This window comes from Thamnophis sirtalis, unplaced genomic scaffold, assembly GCF_051295495.1.
Source record: "Thamnophis sirtalis isolate CommonGarterSnake01/CBP01778 unplaced genomic scaffold, rThaSir2_p1.2 scaffold_10, whole genome shotgun sequence".
NCBI classification, from domain to species: domain Eukaryota; kingdom Metazoa; phylum Chordata; class Lepidosauria; order Squamata; family Natricidae; genus Thamnophis; species Thamnophis sirtalis.
In genome coordinates, this window is record NW_028261390.1 from 40,259,949 (window position 1) to 40,281,790 (window position 21,842).

Genomic DNA, 21,842 nt, shown 5'->3' on the forward strand with positions numbered 1-21,842 from the left:
CCTGCGGCTCCATCGCCAGTGGACCGAGGGGTCCGTAGGTCGAGCCCTTGTGGACTGATCCTCCAGCCGGGGGTCGCTGGGTTCGAGCGTGTCTTCAGCCACCGTTGGCGTTGGCTGCGCCGGGCCATTGCGGAAGCCCTCGGGGTTTCGGGTCGACGGGCCAGTCCCGTCAGAGTTCACGGCCCAGCCTATTAGGAGCGACACGAGCGTGGCCTCGGGGGCCGCGGGGGGGCCAGTTGAGGCCGTCTGTCGCGCGGCCTCTGGATTCCCCGGCTTCTTCCTCCGGCGCTATGGTCTGGGAGGTTTGCAGATGCGAGTGTGTCCTTGGTGGCAGGACCCTCTGGGGGTGGCGGTTGAGGCTCCCCTTGGGCCCTGGTGATTCTCGTTCTCCCTCCCTGGGACGGTAGCTTGGGTATGTCCCACGTGTGACCATTCCCTCCCCCTCTTCTGGAAAAAGGACGTTGGTCTTACCTGAACGTCTATTTTCAGAAGGGGGAGGGAATGGTCACAACCCGCCCTGAGACCTTTCCGTCGGGGCCAAGGGGAGGGCCCGGGTGGTTCCCGGGGTTTTTGTTGTGTGTTGTTTTTTTGTCTTTTCAGTTCTACCGTTCGCCTTCGAGGAAACTGGGATAGGAATGGAAGGCACCAGTATTTAAGCGTTTTCTCTCAGTCTTGGACCAATCAGGCTTTGACAACAACCCACGTGTGACCATTCCCTCCCCCTTCTGAAAATAGACGTTCAGGTAAGACCAACGTCCTTTCTAAAATATAATTTGGCTGTTTGAAATTGGACATTCTAAATTGTGAGTAAATTCGTTCTTCTTATCTGTAGTGCGGCTAGAGAGGGTGGTAGAACCTTTCCGCAGCCTCCGGAGGGGGGTCGTTTCCCTCCGCGCTCAGTGGAGACCGCATTTGGGCTTTTAGAAGCCGCTGCGACTTGGGCACGCTGTCTGCAACTTTCGGGAGCTTTACGGCAGCCGCGCCTATTGCAAATGCTTTGTTTATAGCCATCAGCTGTCCGGTGGGCCTGGAGTGATCGAGGCAGCGCCAGGAACGCGCGCCACTGTTGGCTGCATTCTGAGGCTCGTGGTGGAAGAGAGAAGCTGGGGGAAGAGAGCAAGTGCATGTGGTGATCCTTTTGCTCCCCCAGGCGGCATGCAGGTCGGAGACCCGGGCTCGTAGCGAGGCTAATAACCTCAGAGCCACCATTTGCGACCACCATCTCCATGTGGTGGTCGCCATTTTGATTTGGCCATTTTGGAGCGGCCATCTTAGATCAGCCTCGTGGGCCTGAAGAGACCAGGCAGCTCGCTCCTGGGCCTGCATCTGAAGACCTTGCAAGGCAAGGATCCCCAGGCCGAGGCCAGAAGACACGTGAGTGAATCATGGCCTAGACTAACCCAGACAGGGCCCAAGGGGATCTGGTAGAGGACGCCTGGGGAGGGCTTAGGCCCAGAGCGGCGTTGGTCAGGCACACTTCTGAAGAGCGGCCTTCCAGGGCCACAGCCAGGGATGAGTCCAGGAGTCATCAGGCCCTAGAAAAACAGGTGGCCAGGGCTGAAAAGCGGGGTGAGGCTAGTAGGCCTGATTCCCCCTCGAGGTCCAGATCTCCCATTGGGGCTAGGTCCCAGGCCTCTTGTTCCCCTGCAAGGGGGTTCAGTCCTTCTTCCCCCTCCATCTCCCCTGCCAGGAACAGGAGGGAGTGACTTCTCTTCCCCCTTCCATCTCGCCCAGGGCTTATAGGAGGAGGCTGGAGAATCCAGGGGAGGGGGCTCTCGTGACTTCTTGCCCCCTGCTCAACTGGCTCCTAGGGTAAGGTGACCAGATTTTCAGATTGGTAAAGAGGGGCACCTTTGACCGAGGGAGGGGGGCTTGATTAAAAATTTTATACCGAGCAACAAAAATGTTCATATAATGCAAAAATAGTATTTTTTTTTATTTCAACATAACTACAATTTACAAATATAAATTGTAACTGTTGCCAAACATCAAAATTTTGATCACGTGACCATGAGGATGCTGCAACGGTCGCTAAGTGTGAAAATGGTCGCTAAGTGTGAAAGTCACTTTTTACAATGCCATTGTAACTTTGGTCACTAAGCCCATTATACCACCTTTCTTGCCACAGTTCTTAAGTGAATAACTGCAGCTGATAAGTTAGTAACATAAGTGATCTGTGATAAAAGCCTGGAGGAAACACTTTGTGGCTTTGAGGTGGATAGAAGCTACCTGAGATCGACCAATCAATCAGTCTCAAGATGTGGAAAGAGTGCAGAGAAAAGAAAGAAAGATGATTAGGGGACCAGAGGATAAAATATATGAAGAAGAGTTGCAGGAATTGTGGATTTCTAGTCTATAGAAAAGAAGATCTAGGAGTGACATAATGGCAGTCTTCCAATATTTGAGGGGCTGCCCAAAGAAGAAGGGGTCAACCTATTCTCCAAAGCCCCTGAAGGACAAGAAGCAATTGATGGAAACTAACCAGGGAGAGAAGCAACCTAGAACTAAGGAGAAATTTCCTGACAGTGAGGACGGCTTCCCTCCAGAAGTTGTGGGTGATCCATCACAGGAGGTTTTGAAAAAGATAATGTACAACAGTTTGCCTGAAATGGTATCAGGTCTCCTGCTTGAGCAGGGGGTTGGATTAGATGACCTCCTGCTCCGGTATTCTGCATTCTTCTCTAAGAAAGACAACAGGGGCTGGAAAGTCCATTTAGTGGCTTGCAATGGCCATTGCAACCCTCATTCCACAATGTCGTTGTTGCAACTGTTGACCAGGGCTCTGGTCAAATCAGAATTGAGCTGGAGGGGACCTTGGAGATCTTCTAGTCCTTCCCCCCCTCAAGCAGGAGATCCTATCCATTTTAGACAAGTGGCTGTCCAGTGCCTCTTCTTAAAATTTGCTGACCGACGCTGCAGCTAAGCTGAAGCCGGCAAAGCCCAGCACCCCTGTCTGCCCAGCTGAAGTGTTTCTAGCGGAGGAGGGGGAGGTACCGCTGCAATAACTCATTAATGCATCATAAATTCTCAAGCATGGGGGCTATAACCACCAAAACGGCGTCAACGAAAGCCGTGAAGGCAAGATAGCTGGGTCCTCCCACGCCAACCAGTAGCTTCTGTCAGCGCAGTTAGCGTCACCGCGTTTACCAAAATAGACGAAACCAGCGCGTCCTAGCGAACCGAAGAGAGCGGTTCGGCATGACTTTGAAGGGATGGATTGCCTTCCGCGCGGGCCGACGTGGAAGGCAAGCGGCAAGCCAGCACTTCAAAGTCATGCCGGCACTTTAGCATGCCCCTCGGCCGCCATTCAGCAAAAAATGTTTTGCTGAACGGCAGCCGAGTTCTAAACTGCCAGCATGACTTTGAAGGGCTGGATTGCCTTCCGCACGGGCCAACGTGGAAGGCAAGAGGCAACCCAGCACTTCAAAGTCATGCCGGCACTTTAGCATGCCCCTCGGCCGCCATTCAGCAAAAAATGTTTCACTGAACGGCGGCCGAGTTCTAAACTGCCAGCATGACTTTGAAGGGCTGGATTGCCTTCCGCGCGGGCCAACGTGGAAGGCAAGCGGCAAGCCAGCACTTCAAAGTCATGCCGGCACTTTAGCGTGCCGGCAGGCAGGGCTGGAGCAAGCGAGCCAGCGTGCTCTGTCCCGGTAGGTGCATGAGCGGAGCACTTTTCCAGCGCTCCTGTGCCTGGAGAGCTCCATCTGCATATGAGCCCGGGATCCGCCACTTGCGCTCCCTTGCTCCGCCCCGCCACCCGCCTTCCCTATCTAGGGGCTCCTCCAACAGAAGTAGCAGAGTTGCGTCGAGCGCCGCTCTGCCTTCCTCCACACTCTTCCCGCCCGGACGCCCAAAGCCTCCCAGTCCGGCCGGCCCGGGGTGAGTCAGCTGCAGTGCAGCGGGCGGCGATCCCACCACCATCCACCCGCTCACTCGCCCCACCGGTAACTTACTCTGAGTTCGGAGAAGAAGCAGCGGCCCCAGGTGGCTCTTTTCACGAAGGCTTTCCCACGGCTTGTCCGGAAATGGAGCTGGAAAGGCGAGCTCGCTCCCCCGCCCATCCGCCCACTCACTCGCTACGCTACCCCGCCCACGCGAGCGGCAACGGATGGGCGGGGGAGCGAGTCAAAGAAGCCGCCAAAATTAAGCGGAATCTTTTGGGAATGGCCCGGGACGTGGGAAAAATTATGAGAAGGCGTGCCTGTCCCGCCAAATGCGGGACGTCTGGTCACCCTATCCTAGGGGTCCTCCTTCAAGGGGCCATTCAGAGGAGGAACTGGAGGAGTTAGAGCAATTACCAGACAGTATTAGGAGGCTCATCTCGATAGCCATCTCAAAGGGCATTTCTTCTGGCATGTCTCAGAGAGAGGACACTCATGGGGGTCCTAGGTCTGCGCCAGAGGTCAGGCAGAAGTCCTCCTTTTCCACCAGACATGATAGTGCCAGGCCTCCTTCCTACTCAGTTGTCAGCGAAGGCTCCATCTTGAGGGAGGTGGCACACCCTGACCTGGGGTTCTCAGAGGATGAGGACGCTGCCCCCTCAGAGGCCCCAGCCTTTCCGGGGCTTTTCCCTCCCCCGGCCTTTAAGCCTATGCTGCACAAGGCCAAGAAGACTACTCAGATTGGCACAGGGGCTCCCCCGGTTTCCCAACACAGGGACCCAAACTTAGCTATGTTTATTAACCCCAATACGGATAAGGAGGAGGTTCCTGCTCCTCCCCTCTTCCTGGAGGTAGTTCAGAATCAGTGGGCCAGGCCTTCCTACCCAATCCCGTGGGTAACAATAAACGATACTACAATATGGAGCAGGCCTTTATTAAGGCCTTGCAATTCCCTACGGTGGATGCCCCAGTCTCTCTGTTAGCCAGTGCTTCCACAGTGGTCTCAGGGGATGTGGCAGACAAGTTGAAGCTGGAGGACAAGCGTGCTGAGCTTACCTTGCGTAAGAACTTCACAGCTTCTGCCTGGGCCATTAAAGCGGCCGCAGCAGCATCGTATTTCAACCGCACGACGGTCATGTGGCTTCACCAGCTCCAGGATCGCATCCCGATCCAAGATGAGCGCCTTCATCAGGATCTACCAAGATCATTGCAGCCACTCAATTCTCAGCGGACGCCACCCTGGATTCCATTACATTCGCATCCAGGGCTCTTTCCACTCTCTTAGAGCCAAGGTGGCGCAGTGGGTAGAGTGCAGAACTGCAGGCCACTTCAGCTGACTGCTAGTTCAGCAGTTCAGCGGTTCAAATCTCACCGGCTCAAGGTTGACTCAGCCTTCCATCCTTCCGAGGTGGGTGAAATCAGGACCCAGATTGTGGGGGCGATATGCTGACTCTGTAAACCGCTTAGAGAGGGCTGAAAGCCCTATGAAGCAGTATATAAGTCTAACTGCTATTGCTATTGCTGTGACGGCCAGAAGGCTCCTTTGGCTTTGTAATTGGCAGATGGACAATAAGTCCAAATGGAATCTGGCGGCGACTCCTTTCTCGGGTCCTGACCTTTTCGGAGCGTCCCTCGACCCCATTTTAGTCAAGAATAAGGACAAAAAGAAGGTCCTTCCTTCGAACACCAAGAAGCCGGATGGCCGTCCGCCTTCCTACCATAGACCTTCTTCCTCTTTCAGGGGTCCTGACCAAGACTGTCGCCAACAGAGGTACACCCCCTATGATAGGCAGAACCAACAGCCTTTCTATCAGGATAGGAATAGGTACCAGGGCCAGTCTAAGAGGCTCTTTCGTGGGGGGGTGCGGGGCAGCCGCTCCTTCCGCAGCGGGAAATGATTCAAACCCGAGTCTCCCCATCGGCGGCCACCTGGCATCCTTCGTGGACCAGTGGGATCAGATGACTTTGGATGCATTGGTCAGATCTACTGTCAGGGAGGGACTCCAGATGGAGTTCCTCTGTCCTCCCCCGACGCTCCTTCAGACGTTCCCGCTCTCCAGGGATCAGGAAAAGTGGCGCCTAATGCTCCAGGCAATCCAACACCTGCTGGACATTTGGGCAGTTGAATCGGTTCCCAAGGAGGAACAGGATCAAGGGGTCTACTCACACCTGTTTGTAGTTCCAAAGAGATCCTGGGGTGGAGGGCAATTTTAGACTTAACGCCTGAACTCCTACTTGGTTTACAGGTGCTTCAAATGTCATCCCTCAAGTCCATACTGCTGGGCATCCGGTGGGGGGACTTCATGGCATCCATACATCTGACAGAAGCATACCTTCACATTCCAATTCAGCAGTCCCATCGCAAATTTCCCCGCTTCTCCCACAGGGACCGGCACTTCCAGTACAGGGCTCTCCCCTTTGGTCTAGCCTCAGCCCCCCAAACGTTCATGAAGGTCCTGGCGGTGATGGCGGCTCACCTACGCTCCCGGTGAGGCTCTATTGCTACTTGGACGATGTGCTCATCCTGGCCCAGTCCTGCACACAGGCATCCTCGGACCTACAATTCACCGTCCAGTCGCTGCAGTCCCTGGGGTTCTCCATCAACTTCCCCAAGAGTCACCTCTCGCCGTCGACAAAGATCCTGCACTTGGGCACGGTGATAGATTCGGTGACGGGCTTGGTGCGCCTCTCACCAGAACGTCTTTCAAGTCTTCAAGCCTTGGCGCAACACGTCCGCGCAAGTCAGCCAGGTTCCATCCTGACGTTGGCGCAATTGCTGGGCAAGATGGTGTCTTGCATAGGGATCGTCCCGTGGGCCGCCTGCACTCCAGGACGCTACAATGGACTCTCATCCCATACCAGAGGCGGTGGATGAGCAACTCCCCGGTCTCCATTCAACTCTCTCTGGAACTCCGCTGGTCCCTCAGGTGGTGGCTGTCCCCGTCCTTGAACCGTGGGGCCAAATTCTGGGAGCCCAATCGCGTGTCCATAACAACGGATGTCAGCCTATTCGGCTGGGGGGCAGTGATGGGGTCCAGCCTGGTGCAGGGTCGTTGGTCGAAGTTCGACCTGCGCCACAACATCAATTGGCTGGAGTTGAAGACGGCCCGCCTTACGCTGCTTCACTTTCGGGACTCCATCCTCCATCGGCATGTCCTGCTCCTGATGGACAATGTGGCGGCCAAGGCTGACATAAATCACCAAAGGGGGACCCATTCCAGGAGCCTGTGGCTCACAGACTCAGACTCTGGGCAGAGAGGAACCTGTCCTCCATCCTCTCAGAACACATCTCGGGAGTGGCCAATCACCAGGCTGACTGGCTGAGCCGGATGACGGTGGATCACAGCGAGTGGCAGCTGGATCCAGAGATATTCCACAGAATCTGCCTTCGATTCGGCCATCCTCGGGTGGACTTGTTTGCCAGCCCGAGCAACTCCCAGCTCCCTCGTTTCTTCTCCCGCAACGTGGAGGGCACGGACGCTCTTTGGAGTCCGTAGCCTCCAGGCCTTCTCTATGCTTTTCCTCCCATTCCTCTCATCCAGGGGACCCTGAGGAAGATAGAGTTGGAGGGGGCTCACGTCATTCTGGTAGCTCCCTACTGGCTACGCCATCCTTTGTTCACGGATCTGGTATTGATGTCCATATCTTCCCCTTGGAGGATTCCCCGGGAGGAAGTCACCCTGTGTCAGGGGATCCTAGTCCATCCAGAGCCCCAGTGGCTCCAGCTGACCGCCTGACACTTAAGCGGCGCCTGCTAAGGGATGCCTCTCTCTCGGCCAAGGTCATCTCCACCATCGAGGCTGCCAGGCATCCCTCTACCACTCGGATTTACAATTCAATGTGGTCAGCATTCGCTTCCTGGTGTAGTAAGTTCCAGATCATCCCGGCCTCCTCTTCGGTAGCTCAGGTTCTAGAATTTTTGCAACATGGTCTGGACCGTGGTCTCTCCCACAACACCTTGTGTAGACAGGCGGCAGCCCTCTCCTCGGTTCTGGTGGGGGAAGATTCAGGAATGCTAGTGCAGTCCTCCCTGGTGAAACGGTTCCTGAAAGGGGCTGCTAACCTCTGTCCCCCTCCAGTGCACAGGTTCCACACATGGGACCTTCCCTCTGAGGTCGGTACACCTAAGGTTCCTGACTCTGAAGGTCATTTTTCTGGTGGCTGTAACTTCAGCCAGACGCATCTCCGAGTTGGGCGCACTGTTGTCCAAGGAGGACTTGTGTCAGTTCCATCAGGACAGAGTTGTCCTGCGGCTTGACCTGACCTTCCTCACGAAGGTCAATTCCTTTTCCACAGATCTCAGGAGCTTATCCTTCCCAACTTCTGTCCCTCTCCGACTCATGAGAGGGAGGTGCTGTGGCACTGTCTGGACATAAGCCGTGCCCTAAGCATTTATCTCAGGCGTACGTCCAAATTTAGGCAGTCAGAAGCCTTGTTCTTGTCATTTCAGAGTAGTTCCTTGGGGGCCAGGGTCTCCTCTGCATCATTGGCAGGTGGGTGAGGCAAGCCATCAGAGAGGCCTACCAGGCCAGTAACCAGGCTCCTCCTCAGGGTATCACGGCCCACTCCACCAGGAGTGCAGCTACTACAGCGGCCTGGGCTACTAGGGCCCCCTGGCAGATATTTGTCGGGCGACCACCTGGGCCTCCCCCTCTCTGTTCATTAGGCACTATTGCCTGGATTGCTTCGTTTCGGCAGACACGGCCTTCGGCCATAGGGTGCTTCAACAGGTGGCGACCTCCCCTCCCCCGGGATCTTCTTCCTGCCCTGGAACCTAGCTTGGATATGTCCTGGTTGTAGCCCCTCCCTCTGGAGCCACAGGAAAAAGAATGTTGGTCCTTACCTGAACGTCAGTTCTCTGTAGCGTAGGAGGGAGGGGCTACATTTCCCGCCCTAGGTCATTAGCAGGGGTTGGGGTGGTCGGAGTTGTTGTCATGGATGTTCTTCTTGTTGTGGTTTGTTGGAGCGTTATTCCTTACGTAAAGATATCAGATGTTCCATTCGACCTCGTGAAACTGGGAGCCAGGAGGGAAAGGAGCTGATATTAAAACAAAATCCCTCAGTCTCTGGACCAATCAGGCTGTCACAAACCCGGTTGTAGCCCCTCCCTCCTACGCTACAGAGACTAGACGTTCAGGTAAGGACCAACGTTCTTTCTCTGCTACATTCGGCAATGCGGTTATTAAATCTATCTCTTTTTCCCATACTGAACATATAGAAATGAAACGAAAGTGGGATAAGGAGATCGTGCGTTGTATGAAGAGGCTTTTACAATCACATGTCCAAAGGAGATAACTATATATAAATTAACTACTTTGGAAATGTATTATATTCAGTATATATCATATTCAGTACAACTCTCTCAGCTCGCGATTGTATGATATGGTTACCCACGTTCATTCCGATCGATCTTCTACTTTCAGCTGCAAAAATTCAGGCGACTGCTGCAAAAATTCGGGCGATTGCTAAATGGACCACAAGAATCTCGCTGCCATCTGTATTTTGCATGCAGACGTTGTTAGCTCTTGAGATGTTGAGCCATAAACTCCATCTGTGTTCAAAACTATGCATAAAGAGCTGTAAATGTAAGTGTGGGTAAGCTATCCCATATAGGCATAGCTATAAATATTTAATCTTTTTTTGCTAATATTAAATCAATTAAATAATTAAATGTTGCAGTGATGAATAATGGCCTACAACTCTGAAATATGCACACAAATGCATGAAATAAATATGAACTACTCCCTTGATCTATTGTAATTCACTTACTCAAATCAAATTGCTATTGCAGTCATAGATCAACTTAAGGAGTATGAGGCACAGTGAGTAAAAGTATGGAAGACACGTCAGAGTTTTAAAATGTTGAAAAGCTAGAAGGTATGAAATATATATAGAGAGTAGGAGCATTAGACAGGTGTAAGAGTAGAAAGATTAACATGTGGAAAATTACAGAGCACACTAGAATGGCTAACCAGATGCTAATTAAACCTAGTTTATAGCACAGGTCATCTTCCAAGGAATTTTAAGAGCTGCCTAGAATAAGTCAACACTATGTTATAGCAGGATTAGGATCTGAAAGCTGTAGGGAAGTGGGCCTTCTGTACGCCATCATATTTATGCAGTAATGGTAAGATTAAGCTAGTACATCTATACAGGCACTGCATAGCATGTGCTCTGTTGTTTCTGTCTGTACAGAGTCACAAGCTTAATTTCTCTCTGGGTAAGCAATCTTCCTGTATTAAACTTCAAGGACAGCTGAGGGGAGGGTATGATATGAGATAAAGGCCCTCCAGTGTTTGGGAAGTTTAATTAACTATGCCATAGGGAAAGCAAAGTATCTGTTGGATTTTCTGGCAATAGAGATTGGGATCCTGGCTAAAACCAATTAGCACTCTGTGTCAGTTTACATGCTATTTAATAAGAGCTTTGACCTGACTGTATCCCATGCTGAATAGAGAGAGAAGCCCAAGGATTTTAATTTTATTTACCACTGCCTGCATTCATTCACATGAAACTCGTTACTCATAGTTAATGAAACAAGGTGAAGGTGGGAGAGCCAAGAGCTGAGTTGGTCACCCATACTCTAGCCTTCACATTCATTTAGTTGTACACATGTAGATAAATGCACAGGTACACAGAGGGTCATGACTCTGGTATTTAGTTATCTTATGGAACAACAGTAAAGATTTAAATATCCCTTCCTTGCGTCCTGAGATTTGGGAGGAGGAGTGTTGTTTACCGTCAATCAAAAGCGGAGCGGGAGGTGGAGGAGCAGGCGGACGCAACGACGAAGTGCAGACAGGTTTGATGAGGTTAACATGAAAAACAGGGTAAACCCGGTTGAGGTGTCTAGGCAGCTGCAGTCGAACAGAAACAGGATTGATGATCTTGACAATGGGAAATGGGCCAACATATTTAGGCCCCAACTTCTTCGACTTTTGTGGAGTCTGAAGAAATCTGGTGGACAAATAAACTTGATCACCAACTTTGTAATCATACGGCTTAGTCCACTTCTTATCAGCCTGTTTCTTATGGGCGCGATGCGCAGCGTCCAAAGTTTGGAGAGCTAAAGGCCACACGCATCGAAGGCGATCACTCCACTCGGACAGAGACAATACTTGGGGCTGCTCACGAAGAACCTCAGGAATGGGCACAAAATCCTGGCCAAACACCACACGGAAAGGGGTGAACCCAGTGCTGATATGCACAGAATTATTATAAGCCACCTCCGCGTGTGGCAACAAATCCACCCAATCATCTTGCTGGTAGTTGATGAAACAACGTAAATATTGTTCCAGTACAGAATTAGTCCTCTCACAAGCCCCATTAGTCTGAGGGTGGTGGGCGGAGCTTAAGCCTTGGGCAGAGCCAATCCGCTTCAGAAACTCCTTCCAGAATATGGAGGTGAACTGCACACCTCTATCCGAAATGATGCGGTCGGGCACCCCATGTAAGCGGTAAATGTGGGAGATGAACATCTTAGCAAGAGTCTTAGCAGAAGGAATCTTGGAGCAAGGGATGAAATGGACTTGCTTGGAGAACAAGTCAGTAACAACCCAGATAACAGTGTGTCCCTGACTCTCAGGATGTTCGACGAAGTCCATAGAGATCTCCTTCCAAGGGGCAACAGGGCGAGCTACAGTCTGGAGCAGTCCTTGCGGTTTCCCCGGCGGGCGTTTAGCAGCAGCACAAACGGGACAACTGGCAACATAACGTTCAATGTCCTTTTTCAAAGAAGGCCACCAAAACTGTCTTTTGACGAGATGGAGCGTTTTAACGAAACCAAAATGCCCTGCCATTCGGGAATCATGAGCTCGCTGAAGAACAATTAATTCGAAGAGACGCAGGAATGTAAAGTTTTGCCCCAATCCAGGGCAACTCATCCCTCATAGTACATTCATTCACGTGCTTTGGTTGGTTGGTTCAATCATCATCAGGGAGGGCTTTCTTGAGATTGGAAAGAAAGTCCTGGGACATCTCCACTTTAGAGCGTGCCTGATTTCTAGTAACAACTAGGAGCAGCGAGGCTCGTCGTGGGAAAGACAGGCTGGACCACGCTGAGTTTAGAACAGTTGTATTGAGGAAGCCTGGATAAAGCATCAGCCATAAAATTCTTCCCCCCTGGAATGTATTTCAGGGTAAAATTAAAACGATTGAAATGCTGAGCCCAGCGCATCTGTATAGGAGAAAGTCTTCTGGGAGTTCTCAAAGCTTCCAAATTTTTATGGTCAGTCCACACCTCGAACAGGTGTTTGGCGCCTTCCAGAAAATGGCGCCAAGTGGCCAAAGCCCAACAGACAGCAAACACCTCCTTCTCCCAAATGGCCCAATGTCTCTCCATGTCAGTTAGTTTGTGAGAGGTGTATGTGCAGGGTTGTAAGTTACCTTGACTATCGGCTTGAAGCAACACGGCCCGCACTGCCACGTCGCTGGCGTCAGCTTGAACCACAAAAGGCGCGTCCATGTCCGGGTGCTTGAGGACCGGTTCCTCTGCAAAAAGCCGTTTTAACTTCTCAAAGGCAGCTTGACATTCCATGGTCCAATTCAACGGCTGGCTAGGTTTGGGTTTTGCCCCACCTTTGGACTTCAAAAGGTTAGTTATGGGAAGAGCTATCTTAGCAAAAGAGGGGATGAACTGGCGATAGAAATTGGCAAACCCCAAAAATTTTTGCAATTGCCTGCGTGTATGAGGGACCTCCCACTCAGTGACTGCTTTGACTTTAGCGGGGTCCATCTCAACACCCACATGGGAGATACGATAGCCCAGGTAGTCAACCTTCTCCTGATGGAATTCACATTTGGACAATTTGGCGTAAAGCTCCGCGGCTCTAAGTTTCTTCAGCACAGTACGAACCAGCTTTACGTGTTCCTCACATGTTTCCGTGTAAATAAGGATATCATCTAAATATACGATAACGCCTTTGTAAAGATGGTCATGCAACACCTCATTAATTAACTGCATGAAGACCGCAGGCGCCCCCTGTAGGCCAAATGGCATCATACGAAATTGGAAACAGCCAAGGGGGCAGTTGAAAGCAGTTTTCCACTCATCTCCCTCTTTAATACGGACTCTATAGTATGCTTCTCCCAAGTCCAGCTTAGTGAAAATGCGGCCCTTCCCCAATTGGGCCAGCATGTCCTTCATCAGTGGCAACTGATAGAGGTTTTGAGCCGATATCCCATTAAGGTTCTTAAAATTAACACACAGACGAAGAGAGCCATCTTTCTTTTCCCTGAATAGCACAGGAGCCGCCACCTTGGGTCTAGCCGGTTCAATAAACCCCCTTTCCAAATTTTTATGAATGAATCTTCTCATTTCCTCCATTTCCCTAGGGGACATTGAATATATTTGGGGCTTGGGAAGCTTCACCCCAGGCAAAATATCAATGGTGCAATCAGTGGGCCTGTGGGGGGGGGAGTTTATCAGAAGATTTCTCACTAAACACTCCTCTTAGGTCCCAATATTCTTTAGCAATTTTCTCCTCCCCTTCGATCCTCTCCTGCCCTCTGGCGGCCAATGCAGGGTTAGAATCAGCAGGATCTGGAGTCTCAACCTCCCGTTCAGGGGGTGTGCTAGTGCGAATATGCAACCACCCCTTTCTCCAGTTAATGTGAGGGTTCCACTTACGAAGCCAGGGGAGTCCCAAAATAAGGGGCCTGTCCATGCCAGGTGCCACAATAAAAGTGATTAATTCTTGATGGGTCCCCATTTTCATCTCTAAGGGCTCAGTATAAAAATGAGCAGGACCCCCTCCTGCAATAGAACCATCAATTTGGCAAAAAACAATAGGGGTTTTCAAAGTCCTCAATTTTAAGCCAAGTTTCTCCACCATTTCAGGACTTATCATGCAGCGAAAACAACCAGAATCCAGGAGAGCTAAAAGTTTTTCAGGCGTGCCAGAAGGTGGCACTGTTAGTTCAATTGGGATAAGCATGGGGCCCCTTTTGGAACTTACCCAGCGATGAGATTGTTCCTCATCCGATTCATCAGACGAGCTGGAGCTAACGCCTCCCTCTTCCTCTGGCTGGAAATGCTGGGGAACATTCTCAGCGGCGCACGCAGCCTCTCTCTTCTTGCCTGGGGCCTTTATCGCTCTTCCCTCTCTTTGGGGAGGGGGTGGAGCGTCTGAGCTAATTTTACGTGGCAATTCATGGCGCAATGGCCTTCCTTTCCGCAGTGGAAGCACGTGAAAGGCTTGGTTTTGCCGGTGAAACTCCCTTTTCCCTCACTTTTTGGGTGGAGGGGGGCTTTTGGAGCTGCTGGTGGGGATTTCTCTGCTTCTCCCTCCTTCATGCATTGAAGCCTGGCCAAATCCAGTTCAACATCTGCCGCGTGTTCATACCAAGCAGTAACCCAGCGGGGAATGCGTCTGTTTATGCACTGCTGGTATATTTTTTCATTCAATCCCTCAGCGAACTGATCCAACAAAGCATCTTCTGACCACCCCCTCATATAGGCTGACAACTGTTGAAATTCCTGGACATAATCTGCCACCGATTTATTTCCCTGCTTCAGGGCCATAAATTTCAGGGGCCCACGTCTCTCGGTCAGCGGGTCATCAAACCTCCTCTTCATGGCTGCCATAAAGTCATTAAAATTCCTCAGGAGAGGGGAATTGCATTTGTGTAGGCCCACCATCCATTCGGCTGCCTTTTTCTCTAAGGACATTAACACCATCCTTACTTTCATTTCATCTGTCTCTAAATCAGGTCCATAGATGTCCATATAATTCCAGACCTGAATGTTAAAAAGTCCTAAACTCTTAGGATCTCCATCGTATTTTACATTTAAGGGAGGGACTTTTGCCATTCGACGTCCCCTGCCCCCTCCTACTCTTTGAGCGGCCCTAGCTGGAGGGGGAGAGGCTGGTTCTGGGTTTTCTTGCACCCAACCCCCTCGGCTTCTTCACCCTCCCTTAAACTATGCATCGAGTACCTTTGCTCAAGATCTTCAGCCGGCTCCCTTTCCACTGCCCTTTCACGGCTTTTGCGTTCAGACCAAGTTTCTTCGAGGAGTCTCATGGCGTGGGACAGCTTGTAATCCTCTTCCCCAGAGTCACCCCAATCCGCTGACTTTTTCTTTGGTCTCCTTCTCGTGACTCCAGCATCCAACTCCTCCGACTCCTCTTTTTGTCCCACACTCAAAGTCCATCTGGGACGAACAACAGGCTCCTCCACTCTTAGCCCAGCCAGCCTTTCAGTTAAAGATGGTCCTGCCGTCGCCCCCTCATCATCTTCTTGGTCACTCACATGCAAAGACATTTCTTTTCTTCTTGTGAGGACACCCCCCTCCGTAGGTTGTAGCTCCAGATTGGGTGAAAAATGAGACTTAGCTTATTGTCAGCATTTCTTCATTCAGTAATCAGGAAAGAAAACCACTGAACTCCATTTGTTGAAATCAAGTGTACTTTTACTAATTATAAATAAACAGTTACAAAGCTAAGCTAAGTCTGGTTAATTAGGCGTGAAAGCGAATAATATAATGTATAATTCATTCCCCTCCCCTTGGCATCCCCGTGCACAGTCCAATCATAATTCTCCCAAATGTCAGGTGTGAGATAACTTCGAAAGGCATCACCAGGATGGAATGCTGGACCGTTGGCCTTGGCGGGAAACACTCCTTCTCGACATGCGCAGTAAGGTGGTCAGTTCAGTGTCTAGAAACTTCCTCCAGCACAACAATGATTCCTCTCCCAAATACCATGCCCCCCTCCCCCGTTTCAATGGCAGCCGAAGCAGTAGCAAAGCAGAGGCTGACAGTATAAAGGAAAAAATGTAAATGAGGATGTCTTTGTCCTGCAACTTCTTCCTCATTTAAATTTCTTCCCAATCAGCTCTTCAATTTGCTCTGTAAGAGGCTACTAAGAATATGCTGGTCTTGTGGAAAATTATGTGCTAGCGATTCCCCTTGCTAGGTATCCTCAGTAGCAACTTCTGGGATACAGGGGAATTTGGCAAAGAGAGTGATGGCAGCAGCAATTGAGACATTGATTTAGATCCACCCAGTGGGGATATAAAACTAAAATTTAGGTTAGCTCACACCTGGTTAAAAATGTGAACTGGAAGAAGCCCACAATGGTGTGGGACAGTGGAGCAATTCAGACGGTTCAATCCGGTTTGGGCGAACCGGTAGTGATGGCTGCCCACCTACTTGGATGTCATCACGTCGCATTTATGACACACTGCGCATGCACGGAAGGTCTTGAGCATGCACGGAGGTCACTTTTTTGCAACTTTCTGATTAGCAAAGTCAATGAGGAAGCCAGATTCACTTAACAACTGTATTACTAACTTAACAACTACAATGATTCACTTAACAACATTAGCAAGAAGGTCATAAAATGGGGCAAAACTCACAACAAAACTCACTTAGCAACAGAAATGTTGGGCTCAATTGTGGTCATAAGTCAAAGATTACCTATACAGCTCTTGAACAGCTGTGCTCTCCTGCTGATTACATTGTATGCCCTTAATTGCTTGTTTTTAATATTTGTGGTGTTTGTATGGCTATTTCATGTTTTTTATTCTGTTCATGTTTTAATTTTAAGCTGTCAAGAGACATGAATGTGAGATAGGCAGCCATCTAAGTTGATGAAATAAAATAAATAAGCTCACTTTTGTTCTACTGTTCTGCAACACTACAGCTTTTGTTTTTAATGCAATTTTCCCTCTCTGTTCCAAATTCTTTCACATCACTAGCGCAATGTCTATATTTTATCCATCCTAATACTTTTCAGTGTTTTCCCTAACAGTTCTTGTTGACTTTTCATAGAAATCTATGCTCATGGATTTCCTCTAAAGTTAGAGAGAGGCCCGCCAAAATACATTTGACAGCCCTATGTAATGTATTTATAGAAATGATCTTTGGCTTTGGCTAAGTAAACACATCTTCCGGATATGACTCTGTCAGTTTATAATGGTTATAAGTGGGCAATAGGGAAATTGCTAAGAAACATTGTTCTGGCAGAACTGAATTGAAGGGAAGCACATTCTGGCCTCTGCCACTGGCCAGGAAGCAAAAGACCTCTGAAAAATTGCATCTGCAGCCTTCCAGTAAAGAATAATGATAAGGGAATGGCCCATTCATTACTTTGGGAAGAAGCTGCTGGAATCTTGCTTCTCCCATTACTCTTCTTGAAAGAAAACGTAATAACTGCTAATTCTTCTGCGATTACAAAACTATTACTGTACATTGGCCACTAGATTCAGGAACCAGTAGTTTTAAGAACCATTTTCATGCAAAAGGAAAAGTAGCTAAGTTTATGATTAATTGTGCATTGCAATCCATGTTTATTCAGCTGCACTGATTTTTTTTTTACTGAAAATTATCAGATAAGTCTTTAACATTAATTCACTGTCATTGGTGTCCATTTGTTAGAAACGTTTATTTATATTGCTTTCTTATTATTAACAAAACAATGATATTTATATGTGTATTAGAAGTATATGCTTATAATTAAATGCATTGCATAATATTTGCATTAGCTAAATACATATAGAATTGTAACTGTTGTAATTGTTTACTGTTAAAATGATTTACCATATTTTTTCCAATCATATTTCTTTTACTTCTTCCATTTATTATTTTAATAAAATTATTGATCAATCCATCCATCCAATTGGAATAATCATTCATACGAGTTTGTTGCATAAATTTAAATCCAGAAGCACACACAGATAACTGATGCAGCAGGATTCATTAACTTTTTAATATACATAAGAATAAATGTACAATATCAACAGGTGGTTCTTCAAGTAAACACAAGGCAGGAGAGTTACAGACAAACACAAGCAGATAGTTTCCTATCAGTAGACAAGCCCAGACAGACTGCTAGATTACTTCTCAGAGCAGAAGTGGTTAAGCTTCTCAGCAAAGAGCTTAATAGGCTAAGCCATGCCCAGACTTCTTAAGTTTCTGTTTCAATTCTCTGCAAAGACTCAGAACTGTTTAAATTCCCATTGGCTGACAGTTGCTATGCATATTCATTGGTTGACCTTGTTCCCATGTCTCTCCCAGACATGAATATTTTAACAGATTTGATATCAACTTTGCACACATATACACCAGAGGTGGGTTGCTCCTGGTTCAAGCAAACCGGTAGTAAAACCGGTACAAACCCACCACTGATATACACACACAATTGGAGAAATGGCAGATTGGGTTCCCTGATTATCCCAAAAGACCTCTAGATCCTCCACCCACACCTTCCCTATCTCTCCAAGCTTATTCAATATGGTGCCATCACTCACTTTAGTCAAAACTTCCAGCCTTGCCTCCCTCTCCCTCCCTCCCTTCCTCCCTTCCTTCCTTCCTTCCTTCCTTCCTTCCTTCCTTCCTTCCTTCCTTCCTTCCTTCTGTTGGAAGAAAAATCCATCTGGTTCAGTTCCAAGCAGAGAGAAAGACACTGGAAGCATGGAGGCTAATTGGAAATATGGTTTATTGATGGTCCTGGGCTGCTGACTACATGGAGTGGAGAGTGAGGATTATTTATATCTTCTCTTAAGCCTTACCCTTGAGCTTTCTGTTCCTGTTCTTGTGCAAGTCAGACTCCCATAGGGCCATGTGGGGTCACTTTGTCCAAATCAAGTTTGGTTGAAGCCTGGAAAGTGATGCAATGTACCCAGGTGATTTCACAATGCAATGAATCCTGCTTCTAGATAATTCTATTATGTCCTGGAGGGTCATGTCTTAATCTCATCACCCTGGAGCTGAAGATCTTTGGTTTTGTAGATTGGCTGGCCCAGTCCTTCTCAATGGGCACCAAATATCTGCTTGAGGCAGGGAGCTGAAGCTCAGAGTTTCTGTCTCCCTTAAGATTTCTATTTCTCTTTTAAGGGAATAGAATATTCTGTCTTTTTAATATTTCCTAAAATATTTCATTCTTCTAGGAGGTGTAGATACTAACTTTCTACACTTACTGTTTTTGGAGTGGAGGTATTTGGCAAACTGAGAGTGCTGAGTAAATGAAAGTCTTTTATAGTATTATGTATGTCTACATTAAGAGACACAGTTGCTCAATGGCTAAGACTCTGAGCTTGTCGATCAGAAAGGTTGGCAGTTCAGCGATTTGGATCCCTAGCACTGCATAATGGAGTGAGCTCCTGTTACTTGTCCCAGCTTCTGCCAACCTAGTGGGTCGAAAGCATGTAACAAATGCAAGTAGAAAAATAGGGACTACTTTTGGTGGGAAGGTAACAGCGTTCCATGCACCTTTGGCATTTAGTCATGCTGGCCACATGACCACAGAGACATTTTCGGATAGTGCTGGCTCTTTGGCTTTGAAACAGATATGAGTACCGCCCCCTAGAGTTGGGAACATATGTGTGAGGGGAACCTTTACCTTATATCTACATTAAGGACTGCTTCAAGGCTGGAAGACAATGGGAGAAAGAAAAACAAATGGACAATAGAAAAATTAATTGAAGATATTTCTCTCAGCCACCTGTTCTCCAGTTATATATGCTCAAACCAAACAAGAGTAGAAGAAAATAAAACTCAGGATAAGAAAGTAAAACAAAGAACATTTCCCCAAATTGCAGATGATCAAAAATCTTAAACAACATGAAGCTGCACTGCTCATTAGATTGCTATATAGTTCTAAGATCTCTGCTTTCCAGTCCTTGGGAATTGGTTATGAACCAGTTCGATGAAAGAAGAACAAAGGCAAAATGGAATGTTTATGTCTTCTTATTAAGGATTCCACCTGAAAGGGGAACTTTCCTGCTTCTAACTTTTAAGGCTCTGAAGGTCCTATCCACTTTCTGTGTGGACAAGTTAAGATGTGATTGGCAATTCAGATTCACATTTTCCTTTACTCTTCAATATCTGAACATTTTGGCATTTTTTCCCATTATCCACTACAGCAAGGGGTGTCAAACCTGAGGCCCAGGAGCCAGATCCGGTCCTTGGGGTGCTGTGGGGCCATCCTGGAAACAGTCAAAGACTGGCCCGTGGTACCTCTCCCAGTAAAAACAAAGCTCTGGAGGGCTGCGTGTGGCCCTCCTGAGCTCCATTTTTGCTGGCAGAGGGTTGCAGGAAGCCATTGCAGCCAAAAACAGAGTTCAGGAGCCAGTTTTCACTGGAACCTCCACAGGCACCCTCAACATGAGTGACATTGAGTTGGCCACACCCATCCTGGCTACACCCACCCACCCCGGTGCCCTAAGGTCAAACACAACCCTGATGTGGCTCTCAATGAAATAGAGTTTGACTCCCCTGCAATACAGGTTCAAATAAATATGTAAAAGAAGATATACATGTATTTCAAATGTGATAGCTTCAGTTTATTTTTTATGATTTCAATGTTAGCTAGCAGATTTCCTGGATTTGATTGAACAGTAACTTGGCAATAGGAAATTTAGAAAGTCAAATATAGTCAGTCCATAATTGAATCTGTAAATCATAACTTTTTCATCCAGGTAAGCTTCAAATATGGAAATACTACAAAAAGTACCATGTTTTGCCATTCTTAATTGAGTTCTGCCTTTGCCTGGCAGACAAATAATTATTCATAAATTATTTTGAACAAAATCAAAGCTAACCCTGTAATAAATGAAATATTTCATATTAGATGAGTAGGCTTTTAACAATTCCCTATCTTCCCCGCCTTCCCATTTTTTTCTTTTTGAAATTTGTGCATTTATGGAGGAGATGTGATAACTACTGGTCCAAGTAATCCCAGAATATTTTCTGCTCTTTCTGCCAAAATAGTTGAAAAGAATTCATAAATTAACAGCTTGTGGCAATAAAGCCTGGTGTTAAAATGCATTTTCCCTTCTCTTCGGTAGTTACAATTCTATTTCATTGGAATGTTCTGATTTGCAGAAAAATTAGACTGTAAACAGCCAGGCTTGTTCAATGAAAGGTTTGATGTATAAAAAGCAAAAGCTGAATGTTAAAGAGTTCCATTCACTACAATGTCCATAATATAATCCTATCATAGGACATTTTTCCGGGAGTGACTTACAGCATCTTCTAATGTCATTGAATTGCAGTGACGTGCGGTGAGCTTCATGGCCGGTGAGGCAAGCGTGAAAGCACCACTGAAGTCCTGGTAGAGCTTTAAGATTTGTGGACTTCAACTCCCAGAATTCTTCCTCCAGTCATGTTGCGATGACATCATCTGCATGGATCTGCTCCACTTCGCTTTATTCACGGGTGGGCTGCCGCTGAAGATGCCGACGAGCCCCCGCCGCCACCAGAATAACTGCTGCTGCCTCCTCCTCCTCCTCCTCCAACAGCACCACCACATTTGCTGCCCAGCGCTGCGGCCTTTTTTCCTGCTCCCGCTCCCTCCCACGGACTCATAGCTCCTCAAAAGCACGTCGAAGGAGGAGGGGGCAGGGGTAACGCAGAGCCCAGCTCAGGTGCTCTGAGCAAAGGGGGAGACGCCGCTGCCACGGGCGGGGGGGGCAGTGGGACCTTTGCCGGCTTCACCTCAGCCGCAGCATTGGGCAGCAAATCCCGCAGTGCTGTTGGAGGAGGAGGAGGTGGCAGCAGATATTCCGGTGGCAGCGGGGGCTTTGGGGCTTCACTTCAGCTGCAGTGCCGAGCGCAAGCGGCTAAGACTGGCCTCCCACAAAGGACCTTCCCGGGCTTGCTTTGCTGAACACGGGGTGACTGAGGCTAGTTTGAGGCTAGTTTGAGCGGGTGCGGCCGGTGTAAACTACCGTCAGCCGCCCCGCACTCATCAAAACAATTCTGGGGAGGTCCTTTGTGGGCGGCCAGTCTTAGCCGCCTGCAAAGGACTTCCCCATGCTTGCTTTGCTGAACACGGGGCGACTGATGGTAATAAGCAGTGCAACCAGCGCCTAGGAGGTCCTAGGTGACCTGCTGTGCCACGTAAGCTCCTGCTGCCATCCCCACGCCCGTGCTAAGTAGATTTTCTGAGGCCCCTCAGCTTCTGGAGCCTGTGACCACCCCTCGTCCCCCAGGCTGGCTCAGCCGCCCGACCAGCC

General features: G+C 48.6%; 1 long non-coding RNA gene across 2 annotated transcripts in view; it reads left to right on the forward strand.

Annotated features, from left to right (window-relative positions):
• The first annotated feature begins 765 nt into the window (after positions 1-765).
• LOC148043866 (uncharacterized) overlaps positions 766-21,842 on the forward strand; it is a 43,010-nt gene continuing 21,933 nt past the window's right edge. Inside the window, exons 1-3 of one of the 2 annotated variants that reach the window (XR_015697894.1) lie at positions 766-1,378; positions 1,735-1,812; positions 9,308-9,469. This is a non-coding gene — a long non-coding RNA (uncharacterized LOC148043866). The remainder of the gene's footprint in view (positions 1,379-1,734; positions 1,813-9,307; positions 9,470-21,842) is intronic. The other variant, XR_015697895.1, reaches the window with a different exon arrangement.